Source organism: Camelus bactrianus, chromosome 17, assembly GCF_048773025.1.
Source record: "Camelus bactrianus isolate YW-2024 breed Bactrian camel chromosome 17, ASM4877302v1, whole genome shotgun sequence".
NCBI lineage: Eukaryota > Metazoa > Chordata > Mammalia > Artiodactyla > Camelidae > Camelus > Camelus bactrianus.
Window position 1 is genome coordinate 25,452,997 of NC_133555.1, and position 23,372 is coordinate 25,476,368.

The 23,372-nt window shown below is 36.4% G+C and overlaps 1 protein-coding gene across 7 annotated transcripts in view; it reads left to right on the forward strand.

Moving 5' to 3' along the window:
• Window positions 1-23,372, forward strand: part of FHIT (fragile histidine triad diadenosine triphosphatase) — a 1,253,716-nt gene that overhangs the window by 429,990 nt on the left and 800,354 nt on the right. Inside the window, exon 1 of one of the 7 annotated variants that reach the window (XM_074344582.1) lies at window positions 5,348-5,432. The exons of the other annotated variants lie outside the window; for them this stretch is intronic. The gene's annotated coding sequence lies outside the window, so the exon portion shown is untranslated. Of the gene's footprint in view, window positions 1-5,347; window positions 5,433-23,372 lie in introns of those variants that run through there. 7 annotated transcript variants of the gene reach the window in all.

A 23,372-nucleotide genomic window follows, 5' to 3' on the forward strand; every position in this document is an offset into this window, starting at 1 on the left:
TGATGGTTGCACAACTTTGTGAATATACTTAAGACCATTGAATTGTATACTTTAGAGGGGTTCATTGTATAGTGTGTCAATTATATTTGAGAAAAAGCTGTTATAAAAACAAACAAAAAAGAGATGCTACAGGATTTGTTTTAAAGTATACGCTTTCCTGGTCACTGCCACCTAAGTTCTGTGAGGACTAAGACTTAGTTTAATTGCCTGTTATAAACTCTGTGTCTAGAATTAGAGGCACACAAAAAAATATTTGTTGAATGAATGACTGTGTTGGTGGTCCCCAGTACTACCTCCAGGTTCCCTAATTCTCTGGAAAGACTCATGGGACTCAGAAGTTGTTACACCCGTGACTGTGGCTTGCCACAGTGAAAGGATATGAAGTAAAATCAGCACAGGGAAAAGGTGCATGGTGTGAAGTATGGAGGAAATCAGGCACCACAGTCCTCTTCCAGTGGAGTCCTCTTCCCATAGAGTCACGCAGGATGTGCTTACTTCCTCCTGCAATGACCTGTGACATCAAGTACTGTCTACCAAGGAAGCCCATTAGAGACTCTGCATAGAGTTTCTGGTGGGGGCTAGCTTGCCTAGCACACCCCCAAATGCCAGTCTCTCAGAAGGGAGGCAGGTGTTTGGCATAAACCCCATTATATGTATGGACAATTCTATCATTTAGGAAATATTTTATATCAGTGTCGGGAACTGTTTACCAGCCCAGGTTCCTAGATGCCAGCCAAGGGCCAACCTCGCAAGCAGGCCTTTCTAAGGATAGGCTGTCTGAAATCTGTCATGTTAACTCTTTCCTGCACAATGAATAGAAGAATGCCAGGTTCTAAATTTCCATGTGATCTATAACAAGACTACATGTGCACAAAGTAATAGGAAGGGGAGCAAGTGTGCCCTGCAAAGAGTGTTGCCTTGCACGCAGCTGGCAACTCAATGCATGCTCATCTCTAATGAGGAAAAGCAGTGTAGAGGCTGGTCTGTATTCTTAACTCATTCTTCTTGCTTGCTCAGAATTAAAGCTTTAGATAACAGTTCTCAACCAGCGTGGTTTTTGTCCCCCAGGGGACATTTGGCCATGTCTAGAGATATTTCTAGTTGTCACAACTAGGGAGGGAGAGCCACTAGCATCTATGGGGTAGAGGCTAAGGATGTTGTTAAACATCCCACAATGCACAGAGGACAGCCCTTCACCAAAGAATCACCTGGACCAAAATGTCAACAGTGCCAACGTTGAGAAACTCTGCCTTAGAGAATATTTATAGGGGACAGGAGAGCCTGAGATAGTTACCTGTAAATCTACAGAGTGGAGTGAGACAAGTAAGGTACTCAGGCAATAACTCCCCACCTTTTATGCCCACCCCAGCCCACACTCCCCTTTCTCATTTCTTGAAGTTATGACCTGAAAATCGTAAGTTCTTTCTCTGTTCTGTATCTACTGGTAAAAGACGCCATGGTCAGGGGGAAGAAAGCAACTCCTTCTCTGAATACAACAGCCTTGATTTTAGAGTTTTAGATCTGTTACTTCCGATGGGTTGCCCAGTCACTGACTCTGAAGGAATGTTTGAGGACGGAGACACCAGCTTTCATGTTTCCATTGTTGAATTCCTAATAGCTGAGAATTATTCCTGACCGTGTCATCTGTGAGCCCTTCCTATTTACCACTGCTGTTTATAGCCTCATTTCCCTCCTTCTCTTTTCATAATATCTTTCCAAGTGGAAAGCTAACGTGAATTTTCGTGCTCTCCAACTCCTAACTCGTATGTCTAACGCCATCAGATTGAATTAATTTGAACTATTAAGCATGAAGTACATATTACCATGGAGCTTACTCCAGATGTATTATTGCTAGCTTAATTGTTATGGCTAATCATTGATTGTGGTTTTTCTGGGTGCTGGAAATAATAACAATAATAATACTCTTTTTAATAGTGCCTTTTATACGAGGATCTTGAAAAGCCTGCATCCTGGCACCACTTATTGTAAAATTGTCATTATCTGTGTATTCTCATTTGGCTGAAGTTTGAGAAGGAATATGCCAGTGTATGATTTAAAAAGCCAAGAAAAATTTGTATTCATGAATCATGGTTTTTTAAAAAAAATTTTTAAAGCAATTTACCAGCAAGGAGAAAGAGGAGGAGGAGGAATTTAGCCCACTGAGACATTATTTCCAGAGAGCAATCCTGTGCCTTTTATAATAATTCTTTAGCCTTTGTGTTGGCTTCGTATCAGCTCTGACTTGGTAGGTTTTCATTTTAAATGGTGCTCAGATTGTTTGAGACCTGCATTCTGCTTTGTATGGCAGAGTGAGGCATTTTGGTTCAGGGTAAGTGTGTGTGTGTGTGTGTGTGTGTGTGTGTGTGTGTGTGTGTGTTTTAAGGCCTTAAAAGAGATATAAAGCTTCTTGAGGTAGTCTTCATTGCTTACATCACATTTTGAAAAGTTCAAAACAAGTAGGCGAGATAGTATAATATATCTGAAGTTAAATCTATATTTATATACACAGAAGGTTGGTCATTAGGGAGAGGGGCCCTATGAAAGTACAGTTTGGTCTCTTGATGCTCCAAATGTTTCAGTTGTGAAGGAGACAGAAGATAAGTTCAAGTGGATCCCAGCCGACCTATTTCTCGTAGCCTGGATAAACACTCGGGAAGTCTAACCTTTTTAGCAGTTGAAATTAATTGCTCCCATAAAGCCACTGCTTCAACAAAACAATTACGGCAGGTTTTTAATGGAATCCTGGTGAGTTTTGTTAAATCAAGACTGAACCCTCAGGACCAGAATCATCTTCACTGGTTATTGCACCTCCTCCCAGCAGTAGTTCAGGCAACTTGGATTTCCCAAGAAAGGTTTCAGTTTGGCTTCTGTGATGCATGGAGAGTTTTCACCATCTGGCTGCTGTCACGGGGCCCAAGGGAAATGAATTGCTGGACTTTCATTACATGGATTCTTATTGTTGTTCCCTTCCACGGGAGAAGTGAGGCCATGGACTCATGCCATAACTAATGAGGACTCTTCCTGTCACTCAGCATGCATTCCTCTGCAAGGCTGGGAGGCCACAGAAAGAAAAAGGGTAAAGCACTTATTCTCCATTGTGGCTCCACACTGGAATCCCCTCTGGAGGTTTACAAACCCTCAGGTGCCTGGGTCCCACCCCTAGAGATTCTGATTTGATCAGTCGGGGGCAGAGCCTGGCCTTTGAGAGGTTTAAAAGTTTCCCAGGTGATTCTGATCATTAGGCACCTGGAGCACGGCGTGGTGTCTAGTTTTTAACAGGGTAAATATTCAAAATACTCAATAACTGGTCCAGCACTGTGCTCTTGTTCTCTACCAGGCACTGTGCTAAAAGTTTTACAGGTGTCAATCCATTTGATTATCACAATAGCCATACAATTGACCATTCATCAATTCATTTATTTATTCAACAAATACCTATGGGATGCAGGCAGTGGGCCAACCAGTGTGTCAGTTGTTGGGGAGGAGGGTCAGGGAATACTTTCAGGGTTGATGACATTTGAGATGACATTTAAAGACTGAGGATAAGGTAACCAGTCAAAGAGGCAGGCAAGGAGGGTGGCTTTTGCAAATACACTGTGTTGGGAAGGAGGATGGCTAGTTTCAGTTTGAAAAACAACAACAACGAAAAAAAAAACAGTGCTTCTGGAGCAGATGAAGCCAGGAGGAACAGGAGGCAATGTGTGACGCAGAGGTGGACAGGGCCACCTCAGTAGAGGTTGTAGGTCTGGCAAAGGCTTATGGCCTTTATTTTGAAACCAAATGGAAGCTCTGATCTCATCTGCATTTCCTAGAAGATCGCTCTGTTTGCATTATGGAAACAGATAAGAGAAAAGCAAGAGTGGATGCATTGTGATGACTTGGGTGGCCATTGCTGTCAATTTGGACAGGAATGAGAATGACTTGAACTAAGGTAATGACGGGAGAGAGAGGTGGCTACCTGAATGATATTTAGATGATACAATCCTTAGGATTTGGAAATGGATTCAAAGGGGAGGAAAATGGCTACCACTTCCAACTTTACTATGACTACCCCCGATTTTCAGATGAACTGATGAGAATCAGGGTAGTGCTTCTCAAACTCTTAATGTGGGTAGGGATCACGTGAAGATCCTCTTAAGAATGCAGATTCTGACTCAGTAGGTCTGCGATGGGACCTGTGATTCTGCTGAATAAGCTCCAAATGATGCTGATGCTGCCAGTCTACGGACTGCACTTTGAGAATCAGGGCTTAAAGAAGTGAAATAACTTACTCAAGGTCTGGTGGAATGGATCCTGCACTTTTAACCAGATCTGTCCCCCTCCAAAGCCCATGGCCTTAATCATAAACTCTATGGCTCCTGAAAGGTGGAGCCGTTGTTATAAAAAGTCAGTTGGAGGCAACCTTGGGAGGTTGTACACCAGGCTAAGAAATTTGGATTTTATCTGTAGGCAATTGGCAGCGGTTGAATATGTGTCAGCAGAGAAGGGTCCAATCAGAAAGCTTATGTTACAGTTTCTGGATGTATTTCCTGTGAGTATTTTGTTTCTGCTTTTTAATGTCGATCTCTTAGTTCAAATTGAAGTGCAGTTAAAAGGGGGGGAAGAAAAGAACTAGGGCTCTGAACTTTGTAAGTAATAGGAATGGTTTATTAGATCATCTACTCTGTAATAAGGGCAATAATTGGCTCTTATTTAGTGTTTCCTGCCCAATCATCCCAAGGCACTTTACTAATAAGCATCATCTTTCTCTCAGAGCTGAAGAAGCCGATGGAGTGAGGCTAAGGGACTTGATGTAGTTGGGCTGGCTGCTGGGCATGTGTTCATCATTTCGGTGGCGTCCAGAGTCTTCTGCCACAGTTCCTGTTCACACCTGAACATCGGACTTAACTGCTTGATTTGTCAGTGTCAGCATTTCCTGAATGTGTCCCAGGGACCAGTCGCCGAATAGGAAACTAAATGAAATTAAAAGTGTCAAACATTTGGAAAATGCTGTATGCTTTATCTCCTTCATATTAGCACAGTAGGGCTCTGAGAAGTCCCACAGTAAAATAATTAGTTTGACTCTGTATTACTGAGTGGTTTTCCAAACTAATTTGTCCTTAGAATTACCCCCAACTCTTTTCTCCCTTCCAACTCTTGACATTCCATTCAACAGTTGTTCTGTCTGCTGGAGATTGTGAAATGCTGGTCTGTCCTCACAAATAACCACAGCCTTAGCATCAATATCAGTTTCCTGGACTTATGTTTTTTTTCTTGGGTGACTGGCAGATTCGCCGTTTTGGCATCTAGGTCAACAGCATAGCCTAGTTTTTACTTTGCTTTTATTTAAGCCAGGTGCCTTTACAGTTGTTAAAACTACATGTCCCTACTCCGTGGCGAGCTGGAAGGAAAGTCACTGACTTATCTGCCTGTTTCCCTGTTGTCTGGAAGGAGTGAGTTGTGCTTTTGTTTCTTTTCTTTGTTTCCACATGTTTAATTCTATTTTGGCAGTCATAGAATCTTCCTTCCCACTCTGTTTCACATAAAAGATTCTAGGAATAGGATCATTGCCAGACCTGACATTTACATTGAGCTATTTTTTTGTTGTTGTTAAGTATATAACATGAAACTTGAATAGTTTTTAAGAATCTGAATTAATTTGCTAATTTGAAAGTGAACTAAATTTGTCTTTTTGCCTGGAGGATGTAAGGATCTTGCATAAGATAAAGAAAACCTTTTTAAAAAAAGTCAGACTATGTATATGTAGCATTCATATGAAACCAGAAAATTCTGGCTAAATAAGTTTCAAGATGTTGGTGGAATAACACACATGGTAAGATACAGTACCATACTGAGTGAAAACAAATGTAATAACAGAAAGAGAAAGTTGGATTTTTAAAAAAGCTATTGGGTATTTTAAAAGATGAATTTATAGCTACTGAATAGACTGTCTAAATGGGACCAGAGTTCCCTGAGCCATCAGTGCATGCGCTGTCCTCATCTTTGCTAGAGCTGGTTTCTTGTAGACAGCTATAACATCTTTACTCTAGAAAAAATGGCTTCCCATTTTGTTAGGCAGAAGAACAGGCTTATGAAGCTCCTTAAAAATACAGACGCCTAGACTTCCCCCAAGAAGATTCTGATTAGGGAGGTCTAGCAGGACACATAACGATATGTATTTTCAACCCCAAGACAAATAATTCTGAGGTAAAGTTTGAGGACAACTGCTCTAGATTACTCTCTCAAGGTCTGGTGTACCCAAGGTTCACACGGTTTGTTAAAAATGCAAATTCCAAGCCACAACTGTTTACCGTTGTGCAAGATGTGCAGTGCATGACCCACACTGCTGTTCTCTTGCCCCTGCCTCAACCTCAGATATTCTTCTTTAGAAGGTCCAGGACGGATTTCAGGAATGTGCATTTATAACAAGCACTGTGCATGATTCTGATGAAAGGGATTCAAGAATCATATTTTGAGAATCATGACTCTAAAAGGTAATTCAAAATGGATAGGCTTTGTGGCTGGACTAATGAATGGCGCCATAGGCTACCCAGATAAAGATCTATGCAGATGAATTAGCAGGTCACCTAGGTTCTCTTTGGCCTTGACTCTGAGGAACAGCATTGCTGCTGCACACACGAGTGTGACCCTGAGAGGAAACCAAGAAGCTTTCAACACTGAGGACACAATAGTGAATGTTGTAGGAAAAGGTGGATCTGCCACCAGCCACTCATGAATTAACATGCCTAAGAAATGAGCTATAACATGGTGACGAGGACTTTCCTCTTTGTCCGCAACTAACTTTTTTTTGGTCAGACCCAGATATTGAGTCTAGAACAGCAATTCTCAAAGTGTGGTTCATGGACCCCTGAGGATCCCTGAGACCTTTTTGGGATATCTGCAAGGTCACAACTGTGCTGTCATAATAATACGTTGTTATTTGTCTTTTTTGCTATACTGACATTTGCACTGATGGTACAAAAGCAATGGTGGGTAAAACCGTAGCACGAAGCAAGGCAGCAGCACCACACTGTGCTATTTATTGATCTCTTATTTTTTACCACCATGACTTAAAGTAAAAAAAAAAAAAAAAGCCAGTTTCATCTAGAAATATCCTTGATGAAACAGTAAAAAGTATTAATTTAATTGACTTTTGATTCTCAAATATACTTTTTTTTTTAGTATTCTGTGTGATGATACAGGAAGCATTACATAAATAAATGCAGCTGCATACCGAGGTGTAGTTTGACAAAAAGCACGTGTACAGCTGTTTCAATTGTGAGCTTAACGGGCTCCTTTTATACGGAACACTATTTCTTACTTGAAAAAACAATTGACAGATGAAATACGGTTATTCAGACTTCGGTATTTGACAGACATTTTCTCAAACTGCGTAAAGTGAGCCTGTCACTTTAAGCCACTGGGCAGTATCTGTTGCCAATGATCAAATTCAAGCTCCCAAGCAAAAATTAGAGTTTTGGAAAACTTGTGTCTGCCACCATGAACCTGACAGCTTCCCAATACTTAAAGACTTTTCTGATGAGATCAATGGTGCTATTAACAAATGTGATTCTCTTTTATATCATGTAATGAAATGTGTCAACGTTTGGAAGATCTGCATAATTCAGTGAGCCAATAAATTCGACAAGAGAAATGCATGCTTTTACAAATTTTTGCATGGGGAAAGGATCCATTCAAAGTGCAACAGAGACCATGGATTTTCACATAATAGGGCACTAAAAGTTTATTGATACGTTTTCAGATTTCACATTGCAACTAGCTATTAAAGAAACTACCCATTTGCCAAATTTTCATGTAGTACCAAAGAAAAATATTCACACTTATTTGAAAAAGCTGTTAGAATACTCCTCTTGGGGAATTGGAATGGGGCAAGATAGCGGCAGGGGATTAAGACATACAAACTACTGTGTATAAAATAAATAAGCTATGAGGATATATTGTACAGCACAGGAAATAGAGCCAATATTTCATAATAAATATAAATGGTGTATAATCTATAAATTTTTGAATCACTATTTTGTACACCTGGAACTAATATTGTAAATCAACTATATCTCAATAAAATAGCCCTCTTGGATTTTCTTGACATACTTTAATCCAGAACAATAAATCATGATACAGTGCTGAAGCAGATCTGAGAATCCACTGGCTTCCTGTTAAGCTGAACATTAAAAAGAGTTTCAAAACTCTAAGACAGCCATTCTTCTCACTAGTTTTTTTTTGTTGTTGTTGTTTTAGAAAATATATATGTTAATGTATAATGGGTTTATTGTTGTTTTTAAATGAATTTGTAGTGTTTTGAAATATGGTGATTTAATTTCTAATGGGGTAAATATCCATAGAGATAACCTACATAAGGAGAAGTTCTTTGGAGCTTTTAATGGTTTTTGAGAGAGTAAATGGATCTTGAGACCAAAATGTTTGGGAACTGCTGGCTTAGGGAAACATTTACTGAAGATGTTCCACAGAATGTTCTTCCTTGAGATGCTTAACAGAAACCCAGCGGCCAAATACAAAAGGCAACATTAAACAAGAAGAGCTTGGTAGTTAAGTTTAGAAATGCTATTAGCTACGGCTCCTTATGGAGACAGAGTTCGTAATAGCATGTTAAAGTTTCAACCTGAACGTTGTTCAGTCCTCACTCTTCCCTAAACCCATTTAAGCATGAAAATACTTTCTTCCATGGAATAAACTTTGGGAAATACTGTTCCCTTGCCAACAAGGAGTTTTATCATTTTAAATATTTTCTAATATGATAGGTTAAAAAGTGGTATGTCATTACTCATTGACTTCTAAAATCTGGAGTTTTGTTTAAGGGTCAATCATGTTTTCCTTTAGACAGGAACCTCTCTACTCACGCCACCAGGGAGGTAAGGTTTGGCAGCTACAGAATGTTTCACAGCATTCTGGCTTTTCAGTTTCAGTAAACTCAGGTTGTTTATCTGGCTTCAAAAGACAGGCAAACTCATGCAAACCAATGATGGTAAGAATGTGTTCATGCGCTTACATCAGTGGCCTTGAGAAGAGAATCTTTGCTCTAGACAGAAGGCAGTTAACTCAGCAGACTGTGCCTTTGCTTGAAATGAATGTCCTTTTGGTAGGACCTGATTTGTCCTTTTTGAGTTAGTGCATACTCAGTCATACGTGCTATCTGATTTGGTTTCTTCAGAGGAATTACCCATCATCAAGGCTACGTAAATAAGCAGTGTCAATTTTACCATATATATTTTTCCTACTAAACAATGATATTCTGGAATTCTAATTTAGGAATTGGTTTGTTGAGCATTAATTCCTTAGTTGCTAGGACAAAATTATACTTGAAGGTAAACCTTGCTAATGGCTGTATTTCCACTTCTAGGTGTCAATCCTAAGGAATAAACAGAGCACAATTTTGAAATGTACTTACAAAGATGCTCTCTGTAGCATTATTTATTATAACCAAAGTTGAAAACAACTAACAGCTGACAAATGTGGAAACAATGAAAAACTATAGTGTATTCACATGACAAAATGCCATACAGACATTAAAAGTCTTGTTTTGAAGAATGTTTTAAGATAGAGAATCATGTCCCCCAAAAGTATCAGTGAATACAGTAGGGTAAAAACATCATGCTATGTGTTATCAGACTGCATTCCAGAAAGGTTGTTACAATTTACATCCCCACCATCATCTTCGGGCATGCTTCGTTCCCTGTACTCTTGCCAACTCTGGGTGTGCTTTTAAATAATATTCTTCAGTTTGACAGGATAAAAATATTATGTCATTCTTACATTAAGTAGACATTCAACAAGGATGACAAAGAGCAGTAATTGGCATTTCCAGAAGAGACTTGACTCTAATTGTTACTTTGTAGGCAGAACTTTGGGCCACACTGACTACAGATGGGCTAACTCTGATTACTGACACCTGACAGCTCCCAGGGTCTGGGATAAAGTTCTAGAGCCCAGAGAAGTGATTTGAACCAGATTAAAAATAACCAAGAAAATCTCATTATAGTCAAATTTAGCCATTTATAATGTATCCTTGGATAGATTAAATAAATACTATGTTAAGGTCATCTCCATCCATCTGTCAAACTCTCATATAAACATTTAAAGAAACTGAGAGGCAGAGAGAGAATGTATTCCTGTCAGTCTCTGGTGTGTCAGAGGCTTTGTCATTATTAAGTCCTAGTAGATCATGGAATTGTCTGTCAAGTGATTAAAATTGTCATCAAGGTTTCTACTTTTTATATCCTTTACTTCGAGCATGTATGCACAACGTTTGCAGAATGCCTGTGGGCTTTTTGGAGCCACTAAAGGGACTTGTTGCCTCTTTCCATTCCCTGCCACTCACCACAGATGTGCCAGTCATGCCTACAGAAATCTTTTGTCATAGTCATACTGCAACTAGGTAGAATATTGAAGGAAATGTCAAAAATGTAGCCATGTGAAAAGAATCAGGAGGCAGTGTTGTTATTCAAAGAGTTTGCTTCCGGCTTGGGCTCCTGTCTGCACGGACCAGGCTGGATATGTAATTTCAGTGGTGCAATTAATTCTCGGACAAGATGAAGAAAGATGTAACTGCCACATTTGTATACATTTGGATGTCGCTTCACTAATTCATGTACTTATTTTCTTTGCGATTTCATCTGAAAGCATCTTTTGAGGGCTTTTTGTCGTTGTTGATTTTTTTTTATCTTTTGAATGATGAAAATGGACAAAAACAGAATTCAGCAAAATGTAAATGAATCAGAGCAAATGGGATGCAAGAATATATTGTGCAGATCCGGAATGGAAATAGAGATATTTGTTCTTCCCTTTTTTTTGAGAAGAATCATAAAACTTTCCATGGTGCGTCAGACATTGTGTTTTACATCCTCTATCCCCAGACATTTAAAGGGTGGCAAAAAGCATTTTTAAAGTGTCAAGGTTATTATTGTGCATTCCAATAATAAATTGTTTATTCTAACACAGGGATTTGTTCTCTAACCCTGGTGTGATCTTTCACAACCACTGTGAATTTCTTCTCTTTGAAATAATAATTTAATTTTTAATGTTTTTACTTTTTTCTATAATGCAGTCTCTTATTAGAATTATGATGATATCCCAGATGCAGATTTTAAAAAATATTCTGAACTGAATTGTGCAGAATGGCTATTGTCTATTGAAGAGGAGATCTTAGGATCCCAGCCTGTGCATTGTTGAGATGTATTTTTGAGAATGCTGTAACAGAAAATATACACTTCTAATATATTCTTCTTTAAAGGAAAGATCATTTTCAAACCTTACTATATGATAGAGAGGCTACAATATTAAGATAATCTACTGGGACTTGCTGGGGTGGGAGAGTAGAGGATAGATGGAGGGTGGATGGGTAGCAAATGCATGAATAGCTTCTTAATTAAACTACAGAATATTTAGGCTCCTTTCCATAGTTATGTAGTGAATTTTAAGTTTTCGTGTATATGTGTGTATACCATTTATAACTACATCAGTATGTTCTTCAAAGGCTTGCACACATTACTGGAAACTGTGGATTTCAAAATTGCATTCCTCTCTGAGGGATCTAGTAATGGCATAAAACCACCATAGCCAAATGGTCCTAAGAGACCAGCACTGAATTTCAAACTTTAGTTTAATACAGTTGCTTTTTAGGAAAACATATGTGTTAGATCAGAATTAGTGTCCTTTGTGCCTATCATGTGTCTGTTTCTTCTCTTATTTTTATGACTCTTTTTGTTAATGTTTGTGGTGACCAGTCTTCACTTTATTAGCCTCGCAGCCTGGCTGTGCAGGAGGGCAAAGGTCCTCAGTTCCCTCTGGTTCTGTTTTCTGATCTGTGAAAGAGTGTTATTGACCGTCTTTAATGTCACTTTCATCTCTAGAGTTCTGTGTTTATGTCTCCCTCCTCTTTTATCCTGCATTCATTATAGATAGACTATGAGGATAAAATATAGAAAGTATCATGAAAGTAGTTTGAAAATTGTAATGCAGTGTACAAATACAAAGTATGGCTGTTGCTATCTGGTATCACTTTCTATGATTGTTCTTCTGTCTTCGTGAAATTGCATTTTTCCAGGTGCATAGTATCTTAAACCTAAAAGAAATTTCCACAGTGGACTTAATATAGCATGTGCTAAAGAAACACTCGTGGATTGGCTCATTTTCAAGCTAGGGACCATATTTAGCTATTGAACAGAGTAGCAGTCATTTGAAGCTCACCAGCTACTTTTAGGCATTTCAGGAGGCTAAAGGCCAGGCTGGGTATCTGAAAGGTAAGAATATATTCCCAGTCTTCCAGATAACCTAGCAGTTAATGGTCAGTTTTGAGAATATTGTTTTTAAAAAGTAGCTATAATGATTTATCAGAGGACTGGCCAGTGAACAAAGTATGACCTGTGACTTGAATTGGACCACTCTGTTCTTCTGATTTGATTTGTGTTTAAAATCCTGACAGAATGATGTTGAAGAAATCAAGATGCAAACGCTAATTGGTAAAAAAAAAGTTTCATAGTTGTTTTTATGTCTCTTTGTGCCTAGAGCAAACTCTTGATCCACGTAACAAGAACCCCTTGAAATGCCATTTAGATTGGAAGTGCTGATGCAACACTAATGATTTTAGAGCAAATATGTTACTCTAATTTCCTCCATCTGCTATGAATAAAAGGATACAAGTTTGAAGTCTGGGAGAATTGTAGGGAAAATTGCTCTTAGAAAAATTGAAGGTATTTTAAAATGTGTGTAGGTATAAGGGAAGGATGATCCTTTTTAAAAAAATTTATCAAGTGTTTCCAAAAGAATGGGAGCTTTATTGTAGCTCAATGGAAATGTCAATAATTTTTCTGCATAGTTTTCCTAAGGCTCCAGGAGAGTATCAAATGACTTGAGGACCAAACACCTAGGTTTTATTGTGACACAACCCTGATGATTTGGATGAGAATATTCTCTATGGGTTTGTTTAGAGTTTCTAACAAGGGATAAGAGCTACTGCTCTACCAAAAAGAATGGTTCTTTTCTTTCTTTGAGGATTGTCCTCTTTTGATTCCATCCATATGCAGTGGTGGGGGAGGAAAGGACTATGTACCCTGCTGTGTTCCTCGTCAACTCTTTAAATCAGTGTTGGTATCAGTAGAATTTGAAAAAATTATATAGCCATTTATTTGAAAATCTAGAAGAAACAGTCATTCTTTAGGAATATATAAAACATCAATATTCACATAAGAAAAGTAAAAAAAATTAATAATAATAATTGTAAAAGAAAGTGGAGGATTGTTAAAGAGATACCATTCAAAAAGGCACCAGGCCCAAACGGTTTTATAGCTAAATTAAATCTTAGCATGAAAAACATATACTCCCTATGGTTATCAAACAATTAAGACTCTAGAGAAAGAAAGAAGGGGCCTCAAGTAATTGTACAAATAGAGCATAACTTTATATCAAAACCTGATATAGATAGTACTAAAAATATTTTCATACCCATTTTATTTTTGTGTGTAGAAGTATATACATTTAAAAATAGCAACTACAGTCCAATTGCTTATGAAAATATAATAAGATGTTTGAAATTGGGTTTACTTCAAAAATTATAAACTGGTTCAGAATTAAAACTTTATCTGAACCATTCATCACATTAGCAGATTAAACGATAAAAAAAATGGTATGATTATATCAATACATGCTGTGTTAGTTCCTGAAGGTTATTGTAACAAATTATTAAATTGGGTAGCTTAAAACAACAGAAATTTTTTTTTCCTCTCACAGTTCTGGGTGCTAGGGGTCCAAAATAAAGATGCTGACAGGATCATACTCTCTCTGAAAACTAAGGGATGATCCCTCCTTGCCTCTTCCTAATTTGTAGTGGTGCTGCTAGTCCTTGGAGTTCCTGGGCCTGTAGAGATTTTACTCCAATATCTGCCTTTGTCCTCATGTGGAGTTCTCCTTCACTGTCTGTCTGTAGCTCTATTTTCTCTTCTTAGGAGGACACTAGTAGGTCCTCATCTTCATTTAACTAATTATATATGCAAAGATCCCATTGCAAAATAGGATCCACAGGTGGCCATAAATTTTGGGAGGACTCTATTCAACCAAAAAAGAATTTTATTAAATTTATAAGCAATTTCTAATAACTATGTAAATAAAATGAGCATTGAAGGTAGTTAATGAAACATAAAGAATATTTGAAAAAACCTATTATCACATTATTATATTAAACAGTGAAATTTAAAAGCCATTTCCATTAAGACCAGGAAAAATGCAGAGGGATATTTCCTTTTTTACCCTCCCCCCTTGTTTTTTGTTTACTTAATGAGGGTAGGTAATTTTTTTAGGTTTACTTATTTGTTTATTTTTTTGAACAGAGATACTGGAAATTGAACCCAGCACCTTGTGGGTGCTAGGCATGCACTCTACCACTGAGCTATACCCTCCCCCGAGAGGGATATTTCCTGTCAACACTGTTATTTAGCACTGTGTTGTAGGTTCTATATGATGTAATTAAATAATGAAATTAAGCAGTATAAATATTGGAAAAGATCAAGCAGAGTTATCTTCATTTTCAGATGATATGATTATATTTCTAGAAAACTTAAGACTCTGAAACAGACTATTACTAAGAAAACATGTAAGCTGGATGGCCACAAGATAAATATACTTAACAATCAAAGCTTTTTATACCTTTAATATCCAGTTACATAGAAATAGAAAAAAATTCATTTATGTAAACAAAGAATATAAAATTCTTAGTAATAAATTTACCAAGAAAAGCAATAGTCATAATATGTTTTTTAATATTTCCAAATATTATAAAATGTAATTTTTTCTAAAATAATACATATATTAATGGAATTCCAGTCAGAATGGCAACAGGTTTTTATTTTGACTTTTCCTTCTAGACATTAGAACTTAATATAAAGTTGCTGTTATGTAAACAGTGTGTTATTGGCCATGAGAAGAATTGATCAATGGAATAGAAAAAAGTCAGAAACAGATCAAAATATGTAGTAATAAGCTAAATATTTAGTAAAAGTAGCTTTTTCATTCAGTGGGAAATGTATGTTTATATAAAAAAATGATGTTGTAAAAGCAAGCTTTTCATATGTAAGTTGTAAGTGATAGACCTCTATTTCACACCATAAAATTAAAAAATAAATTTCAGTTGAATTAAAGATATAAACAATATAAATATTAGAAAACTAGGAACTCCTATACACTGATGAAATAAAATTATACATATTTTTTTAAATGGCTAAGGGTACTAACTTGCAATTCACAAAAGTCAAAATTTAAATGACCAATAGATTTATTAAAAACTGCTCAAGCTCACTAGTAGCCTTGGAAATACAAATTCATATTATAATGAGGAAGCAGAAAGCTTTCGTTCTCTGATAGATCTGGAAGCATCTATAAAAGTTAATGATATACCTGCTCAGTGACACTGCACCTCTACTATTGGGAATTTTTATCATGTAAAAATGTATAGTCAATGATGTGTGCTGCATTGTTTGTAGTGGCAAAAACAAAACATTAACCAAAATAGCTCATTAATAGGGAAATTATTGAGCATATTTATAACTATACTGTGGAATATTTTGCAGTGAGTAACAATAATTAGGTAGATCTATATGTGATGTCCAACATGTCCATGATAAAATAAGTGAATATTCATTTGGTTGAATAATTGGGAAAGTATGAGCCCATTAAGATGAAAAAGGAAAGAGTGGCTTTTTATACAAATCTGTGTTTGTATATATTTTGTTTGAACCTAGAGATAGATGTGGAAGAATAACCAAGTAATTGTTTGTATTTTCTGTTTTTGTTTTTCATTAGTTACCATGGGAAAATGGGATTGGAAATAGGGCTGGTGGAAAGTATTAGTTTATTTTATGTGTGTGTGTGTGTTTAATTTGTTAAACAGAAACATATTTGTCAGAATACATATGTATGTGTTTTTTTTATTTGTTATGCTGAGTATGTATTATTTTTTAAATTTAACTAATTACTCTGTAGCATTTTTCTGCTTTTATATGTATATGTATTTGTCTTAAATCCTCTTGGTGTTATTGTATTTTAAGATAATGCTTTTACCTCATTAAGAAATGAGCAAAATATTTGAATGGTAATTCACAAAGGAGAAGATATAAAACACCAGTAAAATTTTCAGCTGCATTAATTATCAAAGCAGTGATAATCAGAGCAATAATGAGATTTTGTTCAGACTGTCAAGTGTCCTAGAAATGGATACTTCTCAATGTTATTATACAACATGTCTGCTGTTAAACAGAGTTATGTACATCGCTGGGTAAACTTTCTGGAGGGAAGTTTGGCAATATTAACTTAAAATTTTGATAATGTTCATACTTTCCTGTCCAGCCATTGCTACTTCTAGAAAGTAATGCTAAGGAAATAATTGTAAAGATTTGCATCTTGATATCCATTACAGCTTTGTTTATAATAATGAAAAAAGCTGTAAATCTCTATATTCTTGAATAGTTGAGTATTTAAATAAATCCATTTACAAGTTGTATTACAATTAGGTACACACATAAGGCCACAAGTATGAAGTTTCGTAGTTATAATGAAAATTCATGTATAGTGATGTAAATTTCCTATTTGTTGACTGAAGAAGAACGCACAACCTAGAAGTTTAAGGCAATAGTTGTTTACCGGAATGGCAGGCAACGTTCCCTTTCAGCACACTTACGACATAGAAAGATATGCATAAAACAGTTGATCAGTGTGTTAGATTCCAGTTGTAACATAGTATGAGCCAATCTTCTGATATATTTATGCATTAAAATGGATGGAAGTATACACACCAGATTTAGCAGTAGTTTTCTCTGGGTGATGAGGTAGTAGATTATCTTTTATATTTTCCTGTATTATTTTTAACTTTTGGAAATGTGCTTGCTGTACTTTTGCTATCCAGTGAATCTCTTAAATACATCCTATTAAAAAAGAAAAAAGACACCAAGGGTGAATTGGAAATGTTTTAAAAATTAAGAGTGCAAGGGGAACAGTAAAACAAGGTAAAAAATATACAGATGCGGTGAAGAAAGCACTGCTGTTAATAGTCTCAGTACAAACTGTTAGTTGATAACATAAGGTCTATGGAGAGTCCTTTGGAAGGTCTGTTTTGAGTCTATTATTTCTTAAATACTTGACCTTTTTGAATTAGCTCTCCTGCCATAGGAAGCTTAACAAGGGATTCCTCACTACATGTTTACTTTATCTCAGTTGTTTGAGGGTGGCGTTTCCAGTTTTTCCCCAGGGAGAAAATTACTTAGTGTAGCTTGTTCCCAAACACTTATCTCGGAAGCAGCACACTTTTCTGACAGAAGGCAAATGTCATGACTGAAGGCTTGGGACAGACCCTGATTGATATTCCTAAAATGCCTCTTTTATGTTCCAGAAGCCAAATCTGCATTCTTTTGAGTGGTGTAGAATGTCAGTACAAATGCTCTATCTATGCTGAACCTGGTGGAAAGGGGGAAAAAAAGCCACATTCCACTTCTTTATTTAGAGTTTGCTTTGAGAACAGCGAGCACTATTTGAAAGGTCATCCCATTTCAAGTAGCAGATGGATAGGAAAAAAAAGACTGGCTTTTACAAATAGTTTAATTGAATTCTCCTTGCCATTTCTGCAGGCAATTCAGGATATTTTTTAAAGCATTGATCCATAATTATCTTTCAGAGTGGTTAGTATTGTTAGACAGATGTGTAATTCTTCATGTATGAGGGAGCAATATAGCATGCATTTTACCTGTTTCATTGTCTTTTCCTTTCCTGTGCAAACAAATGCACATAAAAAAAAAAAAAAGGCAAATCATTGCTTTGAGAAAAAGAGCAGATTAAAATTTTTTTCAGATTTGTTTGTGACTTGAAGCTCTCCTTAAAGGCATGGCTGTATTTATAAAGGTCAACTTCTTTGCCCTCCTATAAATAAATTATAATTTGCATCTATGTAGTCTACTTTTGTTTATAGTCCGTGGGCACAGAATGGGGGGTGGGGGGGCAGTCACAACTTTGAGACCCAAATTTATCATATTAATAGGATATAAAACTGGAATTACCAAGACTTCAAAGAACACATTGTATCTGTGGTTTATTTTGCTCTTAAAAAAAAAAAAAGTATTTGTAATCTAACTGCTATTCTGATTGGGGAAAGTTTGCCAGATAAAAATAAGAATGCCCAGTTCAATTTCAATTTCAAATAAATAGTGAATACTTTTTTGGTATAAGTATCACCTATGTAATAGACTCGAGAGTCACCTCAGAATAGACTATCCTATTTAAATAAAATTGTGAAATATAATTAATATAAAGAAAGTATATAGAACATGGATGTGCATCTTAATGAATAATTACAAATGAACACCCATGTCAAGATTTACTCAGGTCAAGACGTGGAATATTTTCAGTGTCCCAAGAGTCCCCTGAAAAACTTTCTAATCTTAGTCCTCTCTCTGACCACATTAGAGGTAGTCACTATCCTGTCCTTTGCAATAATTATTTCCCTGCATTCCTTCATAATTTTATCATCAATGGCTGTACTTCTAATCACTATAAATTTTAAATTTCGTATGAATGGAATCATGCTACATTCATCTTTAAAGGTAAAATATAATAATTCAGTGTAATTTGGGGCAAATACTAGTGATAATCTCTCCATAAAATTATGACAACTCTGTTAAGCTCAAACAGACTTGGGTTTTCTATGTAGCAAAGACAGAAAGGTAGTTATTTAAAAGAAATCTTAATGAGTTCACTGATTTAATGGTGCCAAAATTATTTGCATTTTTAAAATACTCTCTCCTCAGACTGTTTGTTCTCTCAAGCCTCATTGATTTTCCAGAATTTGGGGCCAATCCAGTGGTATTTTCAGTAGGTTTCAGTTTCATTGATATCAGTGGAGTAAATCACATCACCAATCTATCTAAGGTCATAATGTTCAGCCATAAATGGATAAAAAGCCTTGTGATTTATTATTCATGTAGATAACAATACTCAGAATGACTAAGGAACATTCCCTTTTATGCCATAAATTTTGTCTGGTGACATTTAAAAAATGTCCTCTAGAGCCCAGACCTCTGATCCAAGGACTCTTTACTTTGGTTAATGGCACCATATTTTGCTTTCCTCATTTCTCCTTTATCTCCTTAATGCTGAAGAAGGCACATTTTCCAAGTTGCTTTGAAGAGCAACCATCATGAAAGCAAAATTAATAAAAAGCAATTTAAAAACAGATTTCTTAATGTTCTAGGAAATAGGCAATTTTGCACGGCAAGCACTTGAACTCAGGGGTGATTTATTATTCATTTGTCTGTGGTAAATACTCATAATTTGCATGTTAAATTAGAATTATTGAGATTTCTGTTTAACCTCAAGAAGTTTGGCCATGTATGTCTTTAAAATTTGAATTTACTGAAATTCACTTTTCAAGAGACAGAGTTTTCTACCTAGAAGAAACCTTGAAAATAGTCTGGTTAAGTTCTCTCTCTCTCTCTCTCTCTCTATATATATATATATATAAATAAATAAATATATATATATATATATATATATATAAACATTGAATGTTTTGTAAAAGACTAGAGTGATACAGAGATTTTATGAGGGCATACTGGTATAGAACTATGGTTTGCTTCCTTCTCTCTTTTTTTCCTCCTGTCTCCTTCCCTCCTCCCCTGTCTCCCTCCCTTACTTTTTTATTTATTTATTTATTTATTTATTTATTTATTTATTTATTTATTTATTTATTTATTTATTTATCTTTTAACGCAGCCAAAGAAAATGTCTCCCATAGTTTACTTTGTTTGAATGGAGAGTGTGGCTGGGCTCTGTCTTCCTTATCTCCACTCTACCCCATGGGCCCCCAGGCTACCACTACAGAGCCCTTGGGGTTCCATGATCACAGTTTTAAAACTGAAAAGAGCTGAATAATTTATTTATGAACACATTATGTGACAGACACGCTTTTAAACATTTTTTACAAGCTGTAACTCATTTTCACAATAAGCTTGATATGGTTATTTATTATTATTAGTCTCATTGTACAGTTGAGGAAAGTGAGGCACAAAGAACTTAAATAAGTTACCTCAGATCACACAGCTATTAACTGACAGAGCCTGGACAGCCCTGTTCTTACTCAGAAGGTTTTGCAGCTTCTCCCTAGGAGCAGCAGTTATATTCAACTATTACTAGGAGCTTTACACGTATTATCAAAGCTCTTGCTCCCAAAGTAGCCAGTGAGGTAATTATCCCCAGTTGACAGAAGCAGGAAATGAGGCATAAGGAAGTTACATCACATTTGTGTAAGGGGCAAGGCCAGAATTTGAACCTTCACAGCTTGACTTTAGAGCCCATGCTTTTAACCATTTGTTTCACAAGCTCTCATAAAAATGAAAATACTCGTTGGTTTTTAAAAAGTTATGATGCTTTTCATTTTCTTTCATGTTGGGTTCACATTGGCTAACAGTACCAAGAGAATATCTATATTTTGAGGAGCCCACCAGTTAGCTCTACCAGGACAGGATCATACCTAAAGAAAATTTAGTATCTGAGTGTTTCTTACCCATGTCCTAATGGGTCTCAAATTTGCCTTCTCATCCTTCCCAAATTAGCCTGCTTAATTTTGTCCATATTCTTCACAGCTCTACTAAACAACAAATGCCATCAAGTAATCATACTTATCTGACAAAGACTAATGGGTTTCCTCCTTGGTCAGTCCATCTGTCCTTTGACTTAATCCTCCTGGAGATACAAAGTCTTTGTCTTGTCTGATTGCAGTGGTAGAAATGTTACACCCTATTGCAGGCTAATAGCAGAGGATGCTTCTTTTCAGTCAGTGCTGGTCCAGCTAAAGGACTATGCATCTAGAACAGTTGTGGCCGGCATGCAAGTATAAGGTGATTCTTATAGTTGGAGCAGTGAGAAGCCTGATGGCCTAAGATCTGGTACACGTGGATGAATGAGTTTATGGTGTTCTTTAAATCATGTTGTGCTTTGGCTCTTTATGGGCAGTGCAGAAAGTTTGCAGGGCAAGCAAGGTCATGTGAAGAGTATTGGTTGCCATGTGGCCTTCAGTACTGGCAAGGTAGAAAGCAGTGCTGTGTTAACTCTGTAATAATGTGTTTCTTTTAGAAAGGTATAGCTTATTCCTTAGAACTTAATATGCTTTTGTCAATTTCCTCTTAATATTTACCTATGACTTTAGCCTCTTGAGTTAAATCTTGGGTAAACACAATGATTTCCGGAGACCAGTGAGTAGAGAAATACCTACTTGGGCAAATCAAAACATATGGAAATCTCACTCCTAGGAACCTCCTATCCAGAGAGAAACATTTGAAAATGTGATCTTTTACTTCTTCCCCAAGGAAAAGTAGTGCAGCACAAAATTAAAATAGATAGGCCATGGTTCTACCTTATGTAAAGGAAGAAGAATTCTTACCATTAGAAAAACATGCTCACTTTATATAATTTCTTAAGTTTGCATTCCCTCACAAGGGAGTGAGTTAGTAGGAATAGCATCTTATCCAAAAAGAGATTGACGAATGCGTGAAATTAAATTGATGCCTGGATAGTAGGCTCTAATACAACTGCTCCCAATTTGCTATTAAAATACTCAAGAATATATAGTTTTACTACCAAAAGCCAATCATGCATATATATACATATATTTGTTTTCATATTCTTTTTCATTAAAGGTTATTACAATATATTATAGTTCCCTGTGCTATACAGAAGAAATTTGTTTTTTATGTATTTTTATATATAGTGCCTAACATTTGCAAATCCCAAACTCCCAAATTTATCCCTTCCCACTCCCTTTCCCCCATTTGTATGTCTTTGTTGAAGAACTGCTTGTTTAGGTCTTCTGCTCATTTTTGGATTAGGTTGTTGGGTGTTTTGTTATTAAGTTGTATGAGCTGTTTATATATTCTGGAAATTAAACCTTTGTCAGTCGCATCATTTGCAAATATTTTCTCCCATTCTGTAGGTTGTCATTTTGTTTTGCTTATGGCTTCCTTTGTTGGGCAAAAGCTTATAAGTTTAATTAGGTCCCATTTGTTTATTTTTGCTTTTATTTCTATTGTCTGGGTAAACTGCCCTAGGAGAATATTGCTAAGATTTATGTTAGAGAATGTTGTACCTATGTTTTCTTCTAGGAGCTTTATCATGTCTTATCTTATATTTAAGTCTTTAAGCCATTTTGAGTTTATTTTTGTGTGTGGTGTGAGGGAGTGTTCTAGTTTCATTGATGTACATGTGGCTGTCCAGTTTTCCCAGCACCACTTGCTGAAGAGACTGTCTTTTCTCTATTGTATATTTTTGCCTCCTTTGTCAAAGATTAATTGACAGTAGGTCTTGGGTTTAAAAACCAGTTCTTATAGTCAATCTATTTTAAATTCCTGTAGAGGAGCCTACTAAAGCAGAAGTTTGGAGGAACTAGAATGAACCATTTCAGCTAGCGGTTCCCTTATGCTATGTTTAGAAGAAGGAAAGTCCTTTAATCTTTTGGCTGCAGTCATTCCCCTGGTTCAGAATTATGCAGAGAGTAATTACAAAAATAAATGAAAATTCCTATACAATGTAAGCACTTTTTTTGAAGTACCACTGTTAATACAGACTTTTATTTCTAAATTCATGTGGAGAATGCAGATAGTGATTGACCAAAGAGATGGTCATGTATTAGTTTCTTACGGCTTGTGTAATACATTACCACAAATATAGTGGGATCAAAATAACACAGATTTATTATTTTAAATTTCTGGAGGTCAGAAGTCTGAAATAGATTTCATCAGAATAAAATCAAGGTGTCAGGGGGCTGAATTTCTTTATGGAGTCTCTAGGGGAGAATGGGTTTCCTTGTCTTTTCCAGCTTCTGGAAGTTTCCCACATTCCTTGGCTTGTGGTCCTCTTCCATGTTTAAAGCCAGGAATGGCCAATGAAGTCTTTCTCATATTGCACCACTCTGACTTTTCTACCTCTTTCTCTTCTTATTTAAGGACCCTTGTGATTACATTGGGTCCACTTGAGTAATAATGGATAATCTCTCTATTTTAAGGCTAGATGATTAGCAACTTTAATTCCATCTGCCAGCTTAATTCTCCTTTGCCATGAAACCTAACATATTCATAGCCTCCAGGGATTAGGATGTAAACATCTTTGGAGAGGTCATTATTCTGCCTAGTACTTGGGTCAGTAATATGTTTGGAAGTATATTTGTCAATATCTGTCATAGTTAAAGCACCTTAGCTATGCCAAAGGTAAAGGAGGGGCTTGGGGATTCTTGCGGGTTTTTTTTTTTTTTAAATTCAGATTGGACATAGATCTAGGCAGTGGTGCTAGAAGATTCTACATCAACTCAGGGAGCTCCACTAGATGGAAAATCT